Here is a 22112-nt window from a genome sequence, read left to right as displayed (position 1 = left end):
GTTTAATCTGCCGCTGCGAGTGCCGTTTTAAAACGGTCTGACATAATTCTGCGGCCAGTGCCAGTGCCTTTTTAAAACGGTTTAAAATAAAAAACTCATCTACCATCCCCCCGGCTGTCAAGGCCATACACTCACTAGCTCCCCCCCCTCATGCTCGCTCTGCCTTATTCTGCCTGTGTGCCTCACCCAGTGCTGTACATAGTGAAGGCATTTTGTAAATATTTTCATGTAAGTGTAAGTTGTAAATATTTTCTCATAAGTGTAAGAACTATATAGTGAAGTCAAGTTGTAAATACTTTCTTGTAAGCGCCAGGACTGTACATACTGAAGTCAGGTTGTACCTATCTTCAAGTAAGTATAAGATAATACATTCACAGTGAAAAAGACACACACATTGTGATAGATGCTGAAGTAATAAGTAAACAAAAAAGTGAACTGAACATTGCTATACATTCCCAGCATATATACCTGAGTACACCTTACATAGAAAACGGCTTTCTCTCATGTATGTGGTGAGCATGAGAGAGCAGCTATACCTGTGCATGAGTATGCAGGACTCAATCAAACTCGTTTCCGAGCCTCATTGAACATTTTAATGGCGAAATTCATTGTTTCCACATCAAAATCTATCATTTTAGCCAAAAATAAAAAGGTTGAAAAATGGCCGGCACTGGGGTGACCCATATGGCTAAAAATAGCCTGCACGTGGCGGGTTAAATGACACTGATGAATCTTACACCAAGGATTTGTGTGTGTGTGTGTGTGTGTGTGTGTGTGTGTGTGTGTGTGGTAGGGGAGTGTTGTTGATGGTGAGGTGTGGAACGTGACTGTGTTCTGCTGTCCAATTTGTGAGAAAGGTCACTGTAGCTTTGGCTGGGGCTATTTTGAGCCTGTTTGTGGTGAACCATTCGTGTAGTGTGTTGAGGTAAGGTTGGAGGATGTTTGTGGCTGTGTTTGCATTTTGGTGTGTGTCCATGTAAGTGTTATGTCCTCTGTATAGGAGGCTATGTGTATTTGTGATGTGTGGGGTGTTGGTAATCGTGCATATATAGGTTAAGGAGAGTAGGGGACAAAACAGATCCTTGGGGGACACCATTTGTAAAGTTTCTGATGTTCGAAGCTTGACCGGCAAATGTTACATGTGCACATCAGCCTGCTAAATGGTTTGCCAGCCATCTTTTTGTGTTATTTTTTGCATGTTTCTGTTGAATATTTTGTTTGTGAGGTTGTGGCAGAGGAAAGCATTAAAAGCTTTGCTAAAGTCTAGTGTGACAAGGAGAGTTCTGTGTGGTGACCTAGATGAATTGATGCCATCAAAAACTCTCTGTGTAAGGTCTGTAAGAAGAGTGTATGTGGAGTGTAGCGGCCAAAAACCATGTTGTGATGGGGCTAGGGGGATGTGAGGTGTAACTAGTTGTAATACCAGTCATTCAGTGACTTTGGAAGGGGTGCAGAGGAGTGTGATGGGGCAGCATGAGGAAGGTAATGTGGGGTCGTTGTTGGGTTTGGAGTTAGTGATGATAGTGCCATGCTTTCAGATGCTGGGTATTATGTTGTGTGAGTAGCTGTAATTTGATATGTTGGTGAGTGCCTGTATGTCTTGTGGTCCAAGGTTTTTAACCCGTCACGTCCCGAGCCTTTCTGCACCTATGACATCCCCCAGTCCCGAGCCTTTTTGGAAAAAAAAATTTTCTTATAAAACTTCCGCTTAGGTCGAGAAACGATGGAAAATCTTGAAGAAAGTGGTCTCTGCGGTCTATAAGTGGTCTATACAGGTGCGGTTTCCCCCCGCAGGTATCGTATTCTGTAATGGGCTGGATATGCATTAACTTTTTCTATGGTAAGGAATAATGGGACAAACAACACACAACACCTCTACATTTATTGAATTTGAACTAATAAACAATAACAGTAACAATATAATGGATTTCAGACACATATATAGGAAAAATAAGCATTGTACCATCGCGCGAGCATAGCGAGTTAGGTCCGAGTCGTATCATGCTATATGCTAATTTTCTGTTATGAGTCTACCTATCATTTTTTCTACTTGTATACTTCTGTTTCAATGACAATTTACCAATTACAACTGTTTGTAAGTGATTTCAGATGTTTTCATTCATTATGATGACATGCAGCATAAGTTTAGCGACATCAGCTTAGTAAGCCTTTTCGCTTATGACTCGTATTTCAACATACCAAATTGTTTTATCACTTTCCAATTATTTTCCCATTTACATAGAACCTTTCCCCCACCACTGTGAAGGTTTTCAATTATTTTCATTCATTACGAGGGCATTTAGCGATATGCTAGCGCCTATTCACGTAGCAACCACGATATCAATCTGTCGTGTTTCATCATCTACTTTATTTATTCACTCCAATTATATTTTCCCGCTTACATTACACACGTTTACACCCCTCCAATGCACTGTACATACTTACTGCCATTATTTATTCAAGTGAGCGTGAGAATATCGCCTGAAAATACCCTCGCAAGGAATGTTACGTCATACATAATACCCACACACTTATATACTAATTCACTCACACACTTATATACTAATTATTCACTTTATCACTTGCTGACTTTTATTTTGACTAATACGTGTCTTATTCATTCGACTAAGCGTCAGGAAATCTTATCTTTATAGACACGCTATGAATATTTGACTTAGAATATACATCATCATATACAATAATTTGAACTTACTGTATATTATACCCGTAAGAATGTCACATAATAGAAAATATATAATAAGGGGCTGTATTTATTGCACTGAGCGACAGAATATCGCATCAAACAACCCTCTCTATGTAAGTTTCAACTTAGGGCAGATTTATATACTTACACCCAATGTTTTCACTTATGTTCTACCCATAGGCACTTTATACTAATATTTGGCGATCCACATGACTGATGTTTTCACAGAGCGTCTGTCTGTCGCATTTACCTCATAATTTCAGCGTCCTTTCGCATTCACACCATGCTAAAAGTGCAGCAACGTGTGATATTCACTAAAACATGGGTGAATACACAGACCCACGTCACACTGCACGCACTCATAGCGGGTGTTCTTCCTCTGTGTCGTGAGTCTCACCTGGGAATTACTGCACACGTGACACCTGCGCTGGGGCCTAGGTCTGTTGGGCTGGGGAGGGATAGGAGTGGGGAAATGGCGGCCGGATATTCTCTGGGGAGTCTGGGTAATAGGGGCAGTGCGGGGGCGCTGTTGGGGCCTTTCAACAGCATACTTAGCAAAGATTTCTCGTGTGAGCTCCCTCACAAACCCTTCAAAGGTTTCCTGAACTCCTGTGGTCATGGCGTGAAGGTGGTGGCAATTCAGAGCAGTGATATCTAGCAAGTGAAAGAACAGTTTTTATACCACTTCATCGTGGTCCTGGCACACTCTACCGTCGATATCATGGAGTCAGACTGGTCCACGAGGCGCATGTTTATATTGTAATCCATTACTCACTCAGGTTTCCAAACACGACGCCTGCTCTCGCTATGGTAATCAACAGAATCCTGCACGGTGCATCAAGGGGCGGTGAACCGTGGACAAGAGGCTTACTTCTCTGTTGTGGTTCCACATTGTTGCAAGGATGTTGTTTGCTTTGAAGAAGACAACCTCACTCCTTGCAAGTTTCCGCCCTACCTTGACCATGTGACGCCGGTTCACCTTTACGGTTCCACAGACTCCCGTTTCATGTCTGTGAAGATAACGAGCGAGAAGAGGGCTAGTGTACCAGTTGTCGAGGTAGAGAGAACGTGACCACGATGAAGGTAGTCTTGTATCATCGTCTTTACCACTGCTCCCGAAATACCTATACTTCGATCTTCTATTATGTCTGTCAGTGCACCGGTGTACAAGACTATGTCTTGCACGTATCCAGTCCTACAGTCACACATAACAAAGATCTTGAACCCAAAACGGTGCCTTTTGCTGGGTATATACTGTCTGAATGAAATATTGCCTCTCCACAACACGAGACTCTCGTCTATGACGAGATCTCTATAGGGATAGAATGAGGATCGAAAGGTTTGCCTCAGGTGATCAAAGACCAGCCTAATTCGCCTCATTTTGTCAGTGTTGTTTGCATTTGCAGGGTCATTAGCATCATAAAAATGGAGGCGACTTAGAATTTGTTGAAACCGATTACGGCTCATCACTTGACCAAATATGGGGGTAAACATAACAGGGTCCCTAGTCCAGTAAGCAGGAATTCTATTTTTTCTTATTATACCCATCAAAAGGACAAGGGCAAAAATAAGAACATTTCTGGAATGGAGACAGGGTAATCATAAATCATAGAATGCCTACTCCTTGTTCCCAATCTTTCACTTTCTAGGCGCTGGGCGCTTTGCAAACAGGTTTGTTTGAAAAACGATCTGATCGACGAAGGCCTCACTGAAAAACAGGTGGAAAAAATCCAACCTGCTTGAATTGCAGTGAATACCTGGTGCAATGCAGCCAGATCGCCCTTGCTCAGTGAAGGGGTGAATGAGGGGAGAAAAATCACTCCCATCCTCCCAATCCCACGACACAAATCCTTTTCGTCCCCATCACCGCCTTCGTCTGGGTGGGGAGGAGATCCTGGTTAGGGGAGGTTGGGGAGAAGGAGCATGTGAGGGCTTCCCCGCTGTCACTCCTCTTCCATCTGCCTTTACCCTTTCCCTTTCCCTTACCCTTACGGCCTTGAGGAACATTAGGGGGCTGTGGGGATGAAATAGGGGAATATTGGGGAGCAGAAGACGTGCTGGGGAATGGTTCCTCCCCACCTTCCCTCTCCATTACCACACCACGTGCTCTTTCATACAACCTTGCTCGACCACGTGTTAGGGGTTATTGGGGAGCATAAGATGTGCTTTGGAGTGGTTCCTCCCCACCTTCCCCCTCCCTCACAACCCCACGTGATACTGAACGCACCCGCACTGGCCCACGTGATCCACTCTGCCGCCTCACACTGCGTAGGGAGAGCAATGACTCACCCACGTCACTCTCACTGTCCCTAATCCCAGGAATGTCCATTTCACTCCCCACTCCCTCCACTTCACTTCCTACCTCCCCAAACAGAATGCTAGGCCCATACCTGCTTAGATGACGTGGTGTGCGCTCTGGGCCACAATGGGTAATCACCTCCCGTCCATACCACGTGGCAGCATGTCCCACGGCTCCGTCCTCGTCCTCGTCCTCGTCCTCGACCTCGAATTCTGCTTCCAAGGCACGCTGGGGATAGGGATATGACATACCACGTGCCTTCTTTGCCTCCTGCCCCTCTCTAGCAGCACGGTAAGTCACGTACTGCCGCTTCCTTGGTGACGGAACTTCCTCGTCACTGCTGGTGGTTTCTTCCTCCTCTGGCTGCACATAATCCTTGTCCATCTCCTCGTCATCCAGTGGGGAATCACTGTCGCCGGTAAAGGTGTCCAGGGCGACTTAAATTTCGCTCTCTGAGAGACCTCTCTTAGCCATGTCTGAGCAGGACCGTGGCTACCAGGTGAGTGGACGAGTGGTGGGCTAGCGCGGGTCGCGCGGGGTCGCCGAGTGTCCCTGCCTGGTGGCAGGTAGGGGAAGGTCAGGCGAGGGTACGTACCGCAAATCAAGCGCGAAATTTGAAAATTGTCGAAATTATGCACATTGCAATTGCACGACGTACTGGTACGTCGCCGGGACTGGCAAATGCAAATCGTTGCAACGTACCCATACGTCGTCGGGACGGGGCGGGTTAAGGTGTATGTTGCTTATGTTGTCTAGTCCACAGGCAGATGAGTGCTTAAGGTTGCTAATGATGTGCTTCATCTGGTTGTAAGTGAAAGGCACGAATCTGGGTCTGTGGGAAACTGTCTCTTGCGTCAGATGCCACGTCAGTCGTCGTGATGGGAGTTTAGATGGCTGACCTGTGCTTGGAAACTCCCTGTACGGTTGTTTGCAGATGATACTGTATTGTTAATTGAAGAAGAGGGGAACTGCAAGGGTTGTTGAATGAGTTTGGGAGTGTGTAAAAGAAACGGAAGCTATAGGTGAATGTAGGGAAGAGTAAAGTTATGGTCTTTGAAAGAAGTGAAGTCACTGAATGTGCAGTGAGACTGGATGAAGAGGAAATGGAAAATGTGAGTGTGTTTAAGCACTTGGGTAGCGTGACGAATCAGGATGGAAGTTTAGAGAGTGAAGTTCTTGAAAGGGTACAACAGGGAAGAAAGGTTGCTGTTTCTTTGAAATCAGTGATAAGGAACAGGGAAGTGGGCATGGAAGTAAAAAAGTCGCTGCATGACAATATTGTGACAGCAACTCTAATGAATGGATGTGAAGCTTAGACCTTGTTGGAAGGACACAAGTGAAGAGTGAGAGCAGTGGAAATGAGTTATCTGAGAGGAGCATGTGGAGTTACATGGAGAGACAGAGTGACAAATGTGAAAGTGAAGGAGCGCTGTGATGTGGATGTGGATGTTATAGAAAGCATTAGGAGAAATACACTGAGGTAGTTTGGCCATGTGGAGAGGACGGAGTGCGAGAGACTAACAAGAAGAGTGTATGCGAGTGACATGAACGGGGAGAGAGGGAGGGGGAGGCCGAGGATAAGCTGGAGGGTTGGAGTGGAGAGGTATATGAAAGGGGGAGGTGTGAGCTGTGAGCAAGGCAATGAAGTGGCATTGGACAGGGCGACATGGAGGCGATTTGTTTGTGGCACCTCTTATGGGACTGAGGCGTCTGGCAATAGATAGATAGAAGGCTGTCTTAGTCTGGATTGCTGCTTGCTTTATTACTTTTTTTTTTTATTACATATCGGTGGGTCATATGGAATCAGTTTTGTGCTTTTCACATTCAACTAATTAAAAATTTCCTGCCCCAGCCTAGGATAGAAATCGTGTAATTTCAAACAACAGATCTCTCTTAAGTACCTCACCCATGTAATAGCGAGGTGGAAAAGAGTGTAACATGTTGAACAGAGTTTCCGGTATTCATAGTCACATAGTCTAGGATACAGACAGTAGCTGGTTAACTAGAGTAAGTAGCTGATTTTTATGGTTACCACTGAGTTTCGTGACATTACTAATTAGCCCTGCATTTCCTATAAACAACCGGATGCTGATCGACTGGCAATATGCAGACAAAGAAAAACATAGGTCATTTAACACAATTATTCTGATTCCAGTAGAGTACTAGGATATATACCATATCTGTTTTGCCATGAGAATGATCAACATTGGTTTCCTAAATCTTTATGGCTGAAGGAACCATTTTCAAAATCGGTGTATTCTTGCTCATTGGCACTAAAACAGCGTATTCTCCTGGAATTCTACCTGGGTCTAACTCCATGCTAACGTACACAACAGATTTATTAAAAGAAAGTTATGGGTACCGTGAGATGACTGTGACTTATTATTTTTTTTTTTTGAACCTCACACAACCTTCAGGTGTGCTCGGCAGGCGATAATGTTACGGTAAACCAAAGCACACACACACAAAAAAAAAATCTGTAGAGAAGAATTAGCCCTATAATGGCAAAGATTTCTCAAAGCACTACAAAACCTTTTGACCTATTTAGAATACAGTACCTATGTGTGTCTTGGGTAATGGCCAAGTCAGCAGGGAGGTGGTTTGCTGTCGTAATGGACACAAGTAAACTCCCGGCTAAATTCTCTGCTGAGATAGGGAATGTTTAGCAATTGAAATTTCGTTTAAGCAGACCACTGATCTACCATACAGACCCACCGACATGTAAAAAACACCCCCCACTAATACCAGTACAGGAGTCCTATAGAAGACCACTCTAGAATATAATCGCTATAGACGTCAAAGTAGTGACTTGAGGATGCGTGTGCTACTTAGAACTGCTGACCTCAAGGAACGGGCTGCTAATCCTAGGTACAGAATAGGACATATAAATATATATCAACATACTCTCCAGGCATATACCGGTAACTGCTAGAGTGTTGCTCATCTCTAGGTTAAGAAAATCGAGATGATGGTGGTAGAGATTTTGGTTATTTCAAAGTCGGTCGTCTTAGTTTTCAACTGTAAGGAAGGAACATTTTCTTTTCGTTTTATTTGCCACGTAGTCCTTCTGCTTCAAAGACATGATGATACACACTGTTGCTTATCGCTACTTGAGATTGTTACATCAACAACAACAACAACAACTGCAACAAAAATATTCAGCTTTGGGGTGCTTGTTTACCTTATGGAGTTACAACAACAACAACAATATTAAGTTTTGGGGTGATTGTTTACCTTGAGATGTTACAACAACAACAATGACAAGAGCAACAAAACTCTTCTGCTTTGGAGGAACTTTTTACCTTGAGGGATATATTTTGAACCTTCTGTAACGCCTTTTACTTGTAGGTTGTTCTTCAAAGCGAAAATTGTACCATTTGTTACCTGACTGAATAGGTCAAAACTGCATTGAAAATCATGCATTCTGAAATATTTTAAATAATGCATGCTGCTAAACCCACGATGTACACATATATAATAACTTTATGGAAATATATCAGTCATAAGTGCAAGTATAGGAATAAAAACTACTGAAGGATGCTTGAGGGATAGAGAGGATCAGTTATATGGTGGTATGTAACAGGTGGACTAAGCTGATCTATGCAACGGGCTCCATTGCCTGTGTCCAGTCTTATGCCTAAGTCTAGAAAGAAAACTGAAATATAAAGATTCAAAACAACTCACCGGATTTGCCAGCAGTGGATATTTCATCAATAGCTGACTGGAATTATAAAATTAAATTTTCAGAGCAGGATTGAAAGCAAGCCTTGCTCCTGTTGCAAGTTTATTGATATCTTTTCGAAGCATGGTGTTTTGACGAGGTTGCCACACATAAAAATATATCCTATATTGTTCAGCAGGAAATGATGTTGCAGTTGTTTGTGTGTTGATGGTGAACGACTGGTTGAGTTCAGCACGACTTGCAATGCATCTGCGGCACAAAACTTTTCTTTCTAAAAGCGTTGGCTAATTGTGACTTAATCCATCAGACATACATTGTTCTTACACCTATCTACCCAACAAAATCTTCCACAGGTATACCCACTAATGTTTAATCATATTCAGCTTAATCCTGCATCATTCTTGAACATGCTTGGGGTTTCATTTACTCGGGACTTGTCTTGGAAAGATCATATTACATCACTTGTAAAATCTACTTCCAAGAGATTAGGTGTGCTAAGCCGACTCTGTTCCTTCTTTACCCCTGCACAATTGTTGACTCTATACAGGGGTTTTATCCGCCCCTGTCTGGAGTACAACTCCCATGTGTGGGGAGGTTCCTCACATTCAGCTACTCTCAATAAAGGAGTCAAAGGCTTTTCGTCTCATTAACTCTCCTCCTCTTACTGACTCCTTTCAACCGCTGTCTCTTTGCCGCACTGTTGCATCTTTATCTCTTTTCTATCGCTACTTCAATGGTCACTGCTTTTCTGAACTGTCTGCATGCATTCCTCCACCTCTACGACGGGCATGTAGTACCAGTCTAGCAGCAAACTCTCATCTCTTTTCTGTCCAACTCTCTAACGCAAGAGTTAACCGTTACACCCAGTCTTTCATTTATGCAACAGGTCAACTCTGGAACTGTCTCCCTTTGTCTGTATTTCCTGCTTCCTATGATCTCCAGTCTTTCAAGCGCAGTGTTTCCTGGCATCTCACAATGATCGGATCTTGAATTTGGCTCTCTCTTGTATTTTGTTTTTCCTTGGAACAGTTATTGCAGGCTCGTGGCCTTTGGTTCCTTCTTTCTCACATAAAAAAAAAAAAATACAAGAGCGTGAATGGAAAGCTAATGAATACTGTAAAGAATTTCTGTGATGGTGGTGAAGTTATATAAGTTTGGAGAAGGTGGATGACTGAGGGTTCTGGAATCATTTCTGGAAACAACGGTGTGGTATGTCCCATTGGCTTTAGAGCTTTTCCACGTGACGTCACGAGTCATGTGACTTGTTTACGATGCAGACATGGGGTATTCGTTATCTGTAATCGCAGTTGATTGTAATCGATTACAGACTTTTGTATAATCGTAATCGTAATCGATTACTTAGGCCTTTTTTTTTTTTTTCAAAGTAATCGCAATCGTAATCGAATACTCTCATATTGTAATCGTAATCATGGTTACTTTTACGATTACAAGGCCCCAGATAAGATATTCCTCCACAAAAACTCAAGAATAAAATACTGTAGTTCAGTGCCAAACAGTCAAATATATACCATAAAACTCCATAAGTAATATGAAAACAAACGTGAACTGTAGGTTATCACTTAGAAGCTCCATATAATATCCTACCTAAGCTAGAATAATATCACCTGGGAAGATCTCAGTTGGTAGAAAAGTTAATAGAATGAAAGGGTCATGGACAAAGTGAAGAAAAGTCTCGGTGCTTGAATTATTAAAACACATTTGTATTGCAAATTGGCAAAAAAATAAAGGAACACCTTACCTGACATAGCACTGTGCAGTATATTTTTATTCAGAGTAACAGTCGCCATAGGTTCTGCAGAGCTTAACCCTGTGTTCTTTACGCAGGCAATTCTTATTAAAATGACTTGCATATAAGATATATATATATAAACGTAACAGTTTATTTTATTGCTGGACGATGCTTTTCCTTTTAAAAACTAACTTCAGCTATTTACTTAATCAATGTCAAGTATAAAAGAAACGTGCTCATAATTATATAGTGCATAACAGTACATGTAATCATGATTGTAAACATATTACTTCTTATGTCATCGTGATCGTAATCGATTACTCTTACATTAATCATAATCGTAATCGTAATCTGAAGTTTCCAAAGTAATCGTAATCGTAATCGATTACAATACCCCTGTAATCGCCCCATGCCTGTTATGATGCCACATCGGATGGCAATTTGTCGGACGTCTGGAGAGAGAGAATTGCAGATTCCACAGTTGTATTCCACTGTTGTGCCTTCAACTGTAAGACAAGGCAGAGAACTGGAAGTGGGGTACACTTCTACCGGTTTCCAGCCAATGAGGAAAGAGGACAGAAGTGGACAGCTGCCGTGAAGAGGGAGAATTGGCAGCCGACGGCCTGCACCCGGCTCTGTAGCAAGCATTTCATATCAGGTGAGCCGACGATCTGTGAGTAGATACGGGCATATTAATTATTCTCATCAGTTGCAGATGTTGTGGAATATCCTGATTATGTTAATGTCACAAAGGTCAAGATGCACATGGTCATGTGTATGCATGGGAATGAGGGGGAGGGCCCACGTCACATGTTTTGGTATTATTCCAGGGTTTCACTTAAATGAGATCAGACATAAACTGTATTCTCCATAGCAGTGATGATCAGTAATGTTAGATGCGTAAGTAAAACTGATTAAGTTACAGGTTAGGTCATATTTAATGTTAGGTTAGGTTAGGTTAGTTAAAGCTAATATTTTTTTTCTATGTTTTTCAGTGTGATTCATTTGAAACTGATATTTGTGTCATGGTAGATCATTTTAATGGTGGTACAGTACACAACACCATTCAACACTTCAGTATAAAACTGTTCTATACCACTGTGGGCCTGTGTGCTAAACTATGTGTTACGTCCCCATCCCACACTGCCACAGTATTTCATAATGAGAAGGACAGTGCCCAGTGAGTTGCTTTTCCTAAGATCAGTATTTCAGTGTGCAACAACAAGATCAGCTCAGGCTTGGTAAATAAACACTAGCTTCTCAAGTTCACTGTTTTTATTTTCCAAATATTGACACTTAAGGCTTGCCAACTACATTTCACTGTTATCACAAGTACCAGACCTGTACAATCTTCACTAACTGAACTGACACTGAATTCAGACTGGACTGAAACTCCCCTAGCCCCTTCCTCATTCTTATATAAGCTTCCTATATACTAGAATGATCTACTACATTCTCGGGGAAGCAACAGTTAACTTGGAGATATCCAAAATATCTAGAGTTTTCTTACACTGCGTAACACTCTAAATTATTTAGCATACAAACTGAGATAAAATTACATAATTTAACAATCACATAAATAAAACAGAGAAAAAGAGTATAAGATTTAATGTATAACATTACAAAATACCTCCACTCACAGTTGGCAGGCTAACTGGCAACTCTGACTCGTAACCAAACTGCTAAAATTTCTGAGAACCTTCCAGTACTGCCTAACTAGCGAATACCGCTTCTTAACCCCTTCCTTAGTACTTCGTTGTCCTGACAAAACTATATGCTGTATACAAAGATAACCTTTAATCCAAGTTAAATTTTTAATTATACAAAAACTAATCCTTCAACTTACCAGGTCTTCTCCTATGGTGCTCCTCCATACAGTCCACTCCACCTGGGAGGTCTTGGTCCTCTTCTTGATTAACTTCTTCCCTTGGGAAACTGTCACCATTCTCTTGTACTTCAGCTCCATGGTCCTCCTTAACATCTTCAGCAGTGGGTGAGCATGATTTCCCTGAGACATCCCAAGTGTACTGTCCTGGCCCATGGTACTGCCACTGACAATTCACGTGTACCACCTTTGAGACTTCCTGCTTTCCTGAATCCGCTTTGCTACATCTGATACATCCCACTGGCTCTGCAGCTTCGGTGACTGTCCCTTCTTCTGCTGAGGATTGTATAACCAAACTTTGTCAGCATTCTTGAAGCTCACCTCACATGCCTTCGTATTATACATGCATTTCATCACTTCGTCTGAAAACTTTAGAGCATCTCACACTTGATGTACCTCAGCCAGCCTTTCCTGAAGATACTTCGCATGGCTGGAGGTGTCTGCCCGCAGCTCTTCGCCAGGTGGTCTTCCTATTAACAGATCAATGGGTAAACATAACTCGTGACCAAACATCAGTTTTGCAGAGGTGTAGCAGGTAGACTCATGGAATGCAGACCTGTATGCCATCAGCAATGGAGGTAATTTCTGGTCCCATTCCATCTCTCCCTCTACTCTGTACTTGGCCAGTTCTTGACCCAGGGTCCAGTTTATATTCTCCACCATCCCATCTGAATGTGGTCTCAGCTGGGTCATCCTGGTCTTCTTGATCCCCAGTAACTTGAAGCACTCACAGAACACAGCAGACTTGAAGTTTCAACCCTGGTCTGAATGTAGCTCTTGTGGCATCCCAAAATGGCACAAAAACTGGTCAACCAACCCCTGAGCAACAGTTGCAGCCTCTTAATGAGGGATGGCATAGGCTTCTGGCCACTTTGTGATGTACTCCATGGCACATACATACAGGTTACCTCTTTCAGGGAGTGGCAGAGGTCCAGCAATGCCCACCGTGACTGTTTCCATTGGTGTACCTACTTGGTATAGCTAGAGAGGGGCGCAATCACATTTCCTGGGTGCCTTCTTGGCACAGCATACATCACAGGCTCAACACCACCCTTCAGCATCCTGATGAATGCCAGTCCAGTAGAAACTTTGCACAGCCTACTTATAGTTTTCTTCACTCCCAGGTGCCCACTAGTGATCTGGTTATGAGACTCATCCAAAATCACAGACCTCATTATCTTTGGAACCACCAGTTGCCAATACCTGCTGAGGCCATCAGGTGTCTACCACTGATGTTCCAATAGTTTGTTGTTCAAACGAAGAAGGTTCCATTGACTCAAGTAGCTTTTAGTCGCATGGCTGAACCTGGAATCCTCTTCCCAAAATGGTCGCACTGTACTCCGCTGCAGCCACTCTAGCAGTGGTAGTAAATCTGTATATTCCATTTGCAACTTCATCAGGTCTTCAGCTGACACTGGCCCTGTCACTGCAGTATGGTGGCATTTCTTGCTATGGTTCCCATTCCTACTACACTGTTTGCTGTCTAGTCTTCCATCATCTCTCACACTATCAGTCATGGTTCTGTTGCATTTCCATAGTGGTGGAGCTTCTTGGGAAACTGGCTGGTTGTTGCCTTTTGTCACCAGCCTTCACTAATTTGCCCTCATCCTTCTCATCTTCTGCAGCTTTCTTCTTGCCATCCTTCTAATTTGGATAATCATAGCTGAAGTGTTCCACATCACCACATCTCCAGCACCCATTTGTTGCAGTCGTGGGTTTCCTTGCACTGTTCCGTTTTTGCACCTTCTTCCATTTATAATAACCCTCTTTCTTGTGACCTGGCTTCCCACAGAACCAGCAACCTCCTCTGGTCTTCTCCTGTCTCCTATTCCATTTGTAGCAGTCCTCTTACCTATGTCCTGGCTTTTCACAGTACCAGCAACTTCCTTAATTTTTTTTCCGCTTCATGTACCTGCCCCTTTCTTGTCTCGAATCCTACACTACGACCAACCTGAAAAGCAGACATACTGGACCTGATGTGTAACTCAAATTCGAGAACCCTGGCTAGTTCTTCTTGCATGCTTCTGGGCTGTGCCTGCTTCACTTGCACTTTCAACTCTTCACTATCAAGAGCATCGATGAACTGGACCCTCAGAAGAATAGCCAACAGGTTAGGTGCTGCTCCATGGTGCGCCTTGACTGCCATACTCTCCAGGTCATGAGCAAGCTCGTATAGGGATTCGCCTCGAGCCCATACACGGCTCCAGAACCTTGCTCTGTGTACCTCAGTCTGGTACATGGTCCCCTATCTGCACTCCAGTACTTCTACTATGAACTGATAACTCTTCCTCATCTCTACTGACATCTGGCCCAGAATTTCCTTTACTGCACCCTTGAGGCTAGTGGCAAGCTGCACTGCCCTTTACCTATCATCCCAACCATTCTGATCTGTAAGTAACTCATACAGCTCTTGGTAAGTTTCCCAAGAGACTTTGCCATCAAATTCCTGAGGTATCTTTTTAGTTGGAGCTCCATTATACCCATGCACTTCACTGGTTTGGGGACTAAAAACTGGAGCATCATAATTAAGACCAGGACTTAAAACTCTTAAATTCTTCTTATTTAACCTGAAATACAACCATTAGATGCTTGGGATCCATCAATATTCACCATATGCCATCCATTTTTTTTTTTTTCATATGCTCCCTGTACACTAACCTGAGGCTCAGAAGTGCAATATTTCTCTACAGCCTCAAATCTCTCACTAATTATCTTCACATGGTCAACTTCATGCTTCAACTGATCACCTACATGGTGTCTGTGCTCAATCACAATTCCCTTATTAATCATCAACTGTCATCTACATGCTGTCTGCGCTCCGTTACATTATTGCTTACTTCATACTTCTGCTACCGTAGCTCAACATATACTTCCTTCTTCAACTGTTGCTGTTCTTTCTTCATTTCTCCTAGGAAAACATCTACCTGCCCTTGCATCCTCAGTTGTAACAACCTCTGTTGCTCCTGGGATGCCTTTAGCTGTTCACTTTGCGTTTGTAACAATTGTTCTTTGATATCATTCCTTAGCTCTCTCTGTTCTTCAGTTTGGGTCTGTAATTGTTCTGTGAATTCTTGCTGTCCTTCATTCTGTGCTTGTAGCAGCTTCATGACTGCAGCCAGGGACACCTCCTCTTCCTACCCAGCTCGGCTCCATGTCTGCACACCCCCTTGCTTCATGTTGAAAATTAGACTTACTGCAGCACTTTTCTAATGATCCACATTCTTGACACCATTGTCACATCACCGTCCCACACTGACAAAGGCTCCAACAGCAGTAGTTCAGTATAGGAAGGATGTTGGCCAGTGAATCGCTCTTCCTAAGGTCAGCCATTCAGTGTGCACAACAAGATCGGCTCAGGCGTGGTAAATAAACACTGGCTTCTCAAGTTCGCTGCCTTCATTTTTCAAATGATTACATTTAATGCTTGCCAACTAGACTGTTTTCACAAGTACCGGATCTATACAATCTTCACTAATTGCACTGACACTTAACCCTCTCGTGCACCATAAGTTTCCAGTAAGTTATCATTCCATGACAGAACCAAAATCTCACTCAGGCAAGTGTTCCTCGTGCGGCAAGGAAAAAAGTTCTATGGCCCATTTTACCCTTGGAAAGTGCTTATATTGTTATAAATCGCTTCCCATCAACTTCGTTGGTGTTTATACTATCAGATAAGAAAGAGAAAACATAGAACAGATGAATAAATGTACATAAATGAAGCCTGAATATACCTTATTTACGTGAAAACTAGCTTCTGATAACTTCCCAACATTACTGTGAAAATTTTTTCCCGTGATGCGCAGCTGCAAAGGACATGGCTATATGTAGAATTTCACTATCTTTCATCTGTGAAAATTTGAAGTTGATAAGCCCAATAGTTTTTGAGTAAATTGAATAAAACTATGAAAATCGCCTAAAAACGTCTGATTTGTTTATTATTTTGTATGTTGTTACTGACACTGTAACAAACATAAATGTAAATTATATCTAGTTTTGTATCCCAAGGGTTAAGGAAGCCCATGATATAATTCACAGTGTTATAAGCCTTATTATTATGGAGAAAATGAATTTTGAAAAGTTACGATGGGTTGTTCACGGTTTGCACGCTGTGAAAGCTCATACACTCAGGCCCATAGGCTGAGTATGTTCGTCTTTCGTAACTTTTCCCCGTGTATTTTCACACGTTACAATGCTTTACAAAAGTATGCATAGGAAATCATCAGCTTGATCAAGCTTTTTTCAGATTTTTATGCAACCTATACTTTATGAGTAAAATGACTGAGAGAACAGCAATGAAATGCACCACATTTTCCCTATGAGATATATATAATAAACACAATTTATACCTTACAATACAATAGTATAAAAACTAGACAAGTAAGCTGGTTACTCACGTTCTCTAGCAGTGCTGTAGTGTTTCTTGAGAGGAGATGGAGTTGCAGAGAGGAGGACAGGTACGATCACAGCTTGAGTGTGAGTGTGAGTATTTGTGATGTGTTAGTGTCTGTGTGTGTGAGTGTGAGTGTCTGTCTGTGCATGTGTGTATGTGTGTGTGTGTGTGTGTGTGTGTGTGTGTGTGTGTGTGTTTTCAATGTGATTTACTGCTGTATGCTTTCATCAGTATGATACTGATGAAAGCACACTGCTGGGCAGAACAGCACATCGCGAACATGACATACAGTATATAGCTAGTGTCCTTCCTCCTTTTGCTGAAGTAGCACAACACAAACCGCAGCCTTTTCCTGTCGGGGATTCTCTCCAGAGTGTGGTGTAGAGTGGAGTCCAAGCGTGTTCTATCATCGATATATCAACGGTGCTTGGACAGTGGTGCTCCTCTATCTCCTTGCCTCCGTATTCCTGCTGGAGGTGCAGTGGCAGCAGCTGGCCAAGTAACTCCTGATGGGCCAGCTACTGTGGAAGGTGGAGCGGTCATGGCAGTAACTGGTGGAGTTACTCCTGATGGGCCAGCTACTGCAGGAGGTGGAGCGATTGTTGCAAGAGGTGGAGTGATTGTTGCAGGAGGTAGAGCAGAGGCTGCAGTTGATGTTGTCATTGCTGCTGGTACAGGTGGTCTTCGGTGCGAGGGAAGGTCTGGGGCATGGTGAAGGGCATGACCTGATCCCGGCCACTCCTCCTCCCGGAATGTCAGGTGTTTGTGACATATGTGCTCCTGGAATTCCAGGAGAGTGATAGGTCTCCAGGTGTTCATCTTGTAGAGGGTGTAGGCATTGAATAGGGCCATGTGAATGAAATAAAAGGTCATTTTCTTTGTCCACTTGACTGTCCTCCTTTGGGTGGGGTAGTTTTGGATCATTTGATCATAATAATCCACCCTACCCATGTGCCTATTATAGTACTTAACGGGCTTGTTCACTGTTTTCTGAATGGTGGAATCTCCCGTCTGGACCCTTGACCTTCCCATGTACCTGCTTAGGGACGGTGGTGTCGCTGTGGAAGGTGAACACCATACTTACGATAAGTTTGTCCTTCCACAGCAACACCATTACATTGCCCTCGTGCCTAGCTTCCACTGCATCATCAGGAAGGTGTTTAGCACTGCTGATGTCCTGCAGCTCCCGCAGTGCTCCCCTTGCCAGTCATGCTGTGCCACACACATACATGCCCTCTGCAAACAGGCGTTCGCACTGTGATACAGAGTTGTAGTAATTGTCCATACACATCTTGTATCCTTTGCCCTTCAAAGGTTCAATGAGGCCCCACACTGTGTTCTCTAGAGACTTCTCCACCGTGTATACTTCAGAATTCCAAATGTAACCACTCCTTGCTTCAGCCAAGATGCATAGTTTTATGGCATACTTTTGGGCCTTCATAGGGTTATGTACACAGAAGGAGAGCCGCTCCTTCCAACCCATAGATCCCTCATCCAGCCTTAAATGTTCACACAGTATGTAAACCTCTCTGAAGGAGATACTCCATCACTGTACAAATCCTTATCAGCTGGTCCTGATTGCCCTCGGGTATGGCGAGATTATTGAAAGCATGAAAGTGCGTCAGGATGGCCCTGAAGTGCTTTCCACTCATAGCTCGCAGAAATATGGGGTAATCGTAAACCTCTGATGAACACCAATAGTGTCTTATGGTTGGCAGTTCACAAACCCCCATAAGAAAGTACAAACCAAGGAACCGAGCCATTTCCTCTTCGTTGCAGAGGTACCAAACATTTAGTGCAGTCCCCAGAAATGTGGCATACTTGTTTACCTCGACTGTCAAGTAGGTGAGCAACTCCCTGGTAAAAAAATGTTGGAAGTATTGAAGTGGTGTGGTTGGTGTTGCCACTCTCAAACCTGAGGTGTCAGTGATGGGGCCAACACTGGGTGTAAATGACCCAGAACTCCAAGCTTCCTCCTGACGGTCACCACCTGGGGAAATGCTTGGCTGTGTACATGTGTAGCACATACGACCCTGAGACAAATGACTACCTCCCGGCCGCCCACCACTACCTCGCCTAGGCCCACGCCGCCCTCATCTTGGTGGTGGGGAGGGAGATGGCGATGATGACTGTTGATGATAGCTGGGTGGATGAAGGTTCAGGTGATCCTGGTGATGGAGATGGTTGTGGTGATGGTTGTGATGAAGATGGTTGTGGTGAAGATGGTTGTGGTGGTGATGGTTGTGGTGGTGATGGTTGTGGTGATGATGGTTGTGGTGGTGATGGTTGTGATGACGATGATCGTGGTGGTGGTGGTGGTGGTGGTGCTGCTGATGATGCTTGCTTATATTCAGGGGCAATGAAATCTGAAGGGGACAGTGACTTTCCAGATTTAGCTGGGGAAGATGGTATGGGAATATCTTGGATGGGTGGTGAGATGTGGGCGGGTTGAAGTGTGGTGAAAGTGTAGGGTGACTGTGAGGGGAAAGAGGTCAGTGTTTGTGGTGGGGGAGTGGATGATAAGTGGCGATAATGCAGCTAAGCCTCCCGGGTCGGGATGCTTTCAGTGGTGGCAGGCCTGACACCAATGGTGGCAAGAGTGGTGGCAGTGAAGGCAGTGGTGTCTGGGGGGAATAGGAATGATGGCAGGGATGGTGGTAGTCTCTGGGAAGGTGATAGATGTCATCTGAGTGATGGCAGTAGGAGTGGTAGTAGCACCAGTCATGTCCTTGGTGAAAGGACCGGCGGTGGCAGTGGTGAAAGGACTAGTGGTGGCAGTGGAGAAAGGAATTGTGGTAGTGATGGTGCTACTACCACTCTTTACAGTGGTTATCACAGTAGCCTTGATCGCGGGCTTGCCCATATCACCCGTTGGGTCAGATTTCACCCTCGCTTTCCTTCTCGTCACTTTCTTCTCAGCATGTTCACTTTTCCACTCACTTTCACTCTCACTTGTTTCTTCACTCTCAGTTCCACTGAATAAGTATTTCATACATTCTGCCTCCAACAGGCTCTTGCAGGACATTTTTCTGGTTTGTAACAGCAAGGGAACGGTAAAGTTGGTGTTTGAAATTTTCAAATCTGGCTTTCTCTGAAAATATGTAAGAAACACTTATAAATGTTCTTCACAAGCACACTGCACTATATACAACACAATATCACTATACACACGTAAGGTATGGACGGTGCAGTAGTAACCAAACATGGGTTTAAATGCCCAACTGCACGCTCACACATCCTCCCAGCCTGCCTGATGGGACAATACTGAGATAAATATGGGCTGCTTACCCTTCTGATAAGCTCCCAGCTGTTGCCATACATTTTCCCTAGACCTGGCAACCCTTAACTTTGACTCAACCAAATTTGACGCAAATCCATCCACAGGAAAAGTTTCTATGACCATTTATAGAGAAGTTGTGTCATGTTGCGTCATTGGGTATTCTTCAGATTACAAGGATTATGACTTGCATTATGCTATCTTACGCGAGGGGGTTAACTGACACTGAACTAAACTCAGACTGAACTGAAACTCCTCTAGTCCCTTCCCCATTCTTGAATAGGCTTCCTCTATACTAGATTGATCTACTACATTCTCGGAGAAGCAACAGTTACCAACTCGGAAACATTCAAAATATCCAGTTTTCTTACACTGTGTAACACTGTACTGTAAATTATGTAGCATACAAACTGAGATAAAGTTACATAGTTAACAATCACTTAAATAAAAAATTACAGAGAAAAAGAGCATAAGATTTAATGCATAACTTTACAAAATACCTCTGCTCATAATCAGCAGGCAAACTGGTAACTCTGACTTGTAATCAGACTATGAGAATTACTGACAACTTTTCAATACTACGTATCTTGAAAAATCCCACTTCTCAACATGCAGTATATTTCAGTCACAATTGAAGCATAATTACTAGTATTATGCTGTGTATAATTTTATGTATTATTTTGAAATGAATGTTGCTCCACTGAAAGCCAAATTGCCAATATATTCTCCAGTTAAATGTACATTTTTCAATGAGTACAAAAATACTTTATTTACAATGAGAGGTAATTCAATACTGTACTTATATCAACATTTATCATTTACCAGGTAGGTACTAAGACTTTCTTGTTATTGTATAATGTAAAATCATTAAAACTATATTGTTGAAGTCTCTAAGTTTTATGTGGTATTTATCATCATGAAATAGATGACCTTAATTTTAATTTGTGGCAACGTTATGTTTCATTTGTAATGTCAATGTTAACTTCAACAGTAATATTGACACTTCTGCCATATAATGTCAGTTATGCATTTTATGTAAAACTATTTTAAACACATAATCATTATAGGTTGTGTGCATGTATCTAGGCTCATAATTACTGAAATTTCCAAAATAAGTAAATTTGGGGGTAAATTTCCAGAATTACACCCAGCTCACTGTGAAGCTTAACCTGCCACGTCCTGTTGACGTATATATATGTCCACACGTTTTGTCACTGTCAGTCCCGTTGACGTATATACACACGCATCAATTGCAAGGTCCCTAATTTGCACAATTTTCAATTTTCACACGTGATTTTTGGTACGTAGACACAGAACACCTTCCTCTACAAGATGCCAGGCAAGGACAATGCCTTACCCAGCAAGACCTCCCCCCCCCCCGCACGCCATTGTCTCGGCAATTCACCTGTTACCAGTGACCTGGCCAGTAAAGACTCATGCCACGGTACAAAATTCAGGGCCAGAGTGATTCCCCAATTGATGACAATGTGGACGACAAAGTTTACCTAGCATTACAGGGAGAAATAGTCAGAAATGATGATAAGGTAATGTTGTCAAAAAAGGTCAGATATGTTGATGTGTTTGGTGAGTGAAACAAAGCTTATATTGCCTATATAACTGTGTGAAAACCAATATACTCTCGTATTACATATAAATTTGTACCAAATAAATAAAAAAATACCATTTATGAGTGGTGTGGAATAGTTACCCTCCCATAGAACTTGTTTTCTTTGGAGCCAGCCTGATAGAAAACCCAGTAAGGTAAGGGGTACTGGTACTTGTATCGAGTATTTTAAACCTCAGGTGAGCGATTTCTCGCAAGTTTTCAATGTTTCTCACCAAAAGTGGAGGTTTGAGCCAAAAAAGTTTTTTTCCAAAATTCGTCGGGATTGGGGGGAGTCAGTGGTGGAAAATTGGTCGGGACGCCTCAGGTTAAGAAGGGAGGAAACCATATAACTGGGGTTTTTGGCCAGGTTAAGTGTCCCCCAGATTCGTCTATGCAAAATCACCTAAGTATGGCAGATGTTTCAGAGAGCCTCGGAGGGCCCAATACCTGCCCAGGGCCCCAACTAAATGAGCAGATTTGCATGGCCATATGGAATGTGAGAGGTGTGAATGAGGAGAG

The sequence above is a fragment of the Coenobita brevimanus genome, chromosome 2 (assembly GCF_032717465.1).
Source record: "Coenobita brevimanus isolate Jiangsu-jjx chromosome 2, ASM3271746v2, whole genome shotgun sequence".
NCBI lineage: Eukaryota > Metazoa > Arthropoda > Malacostraca > Decapoda > Coenobitidae > Coenobita > Coenobita brevimanus.
Note: the sequence above shows the minus strand (reverse complement) of the source record.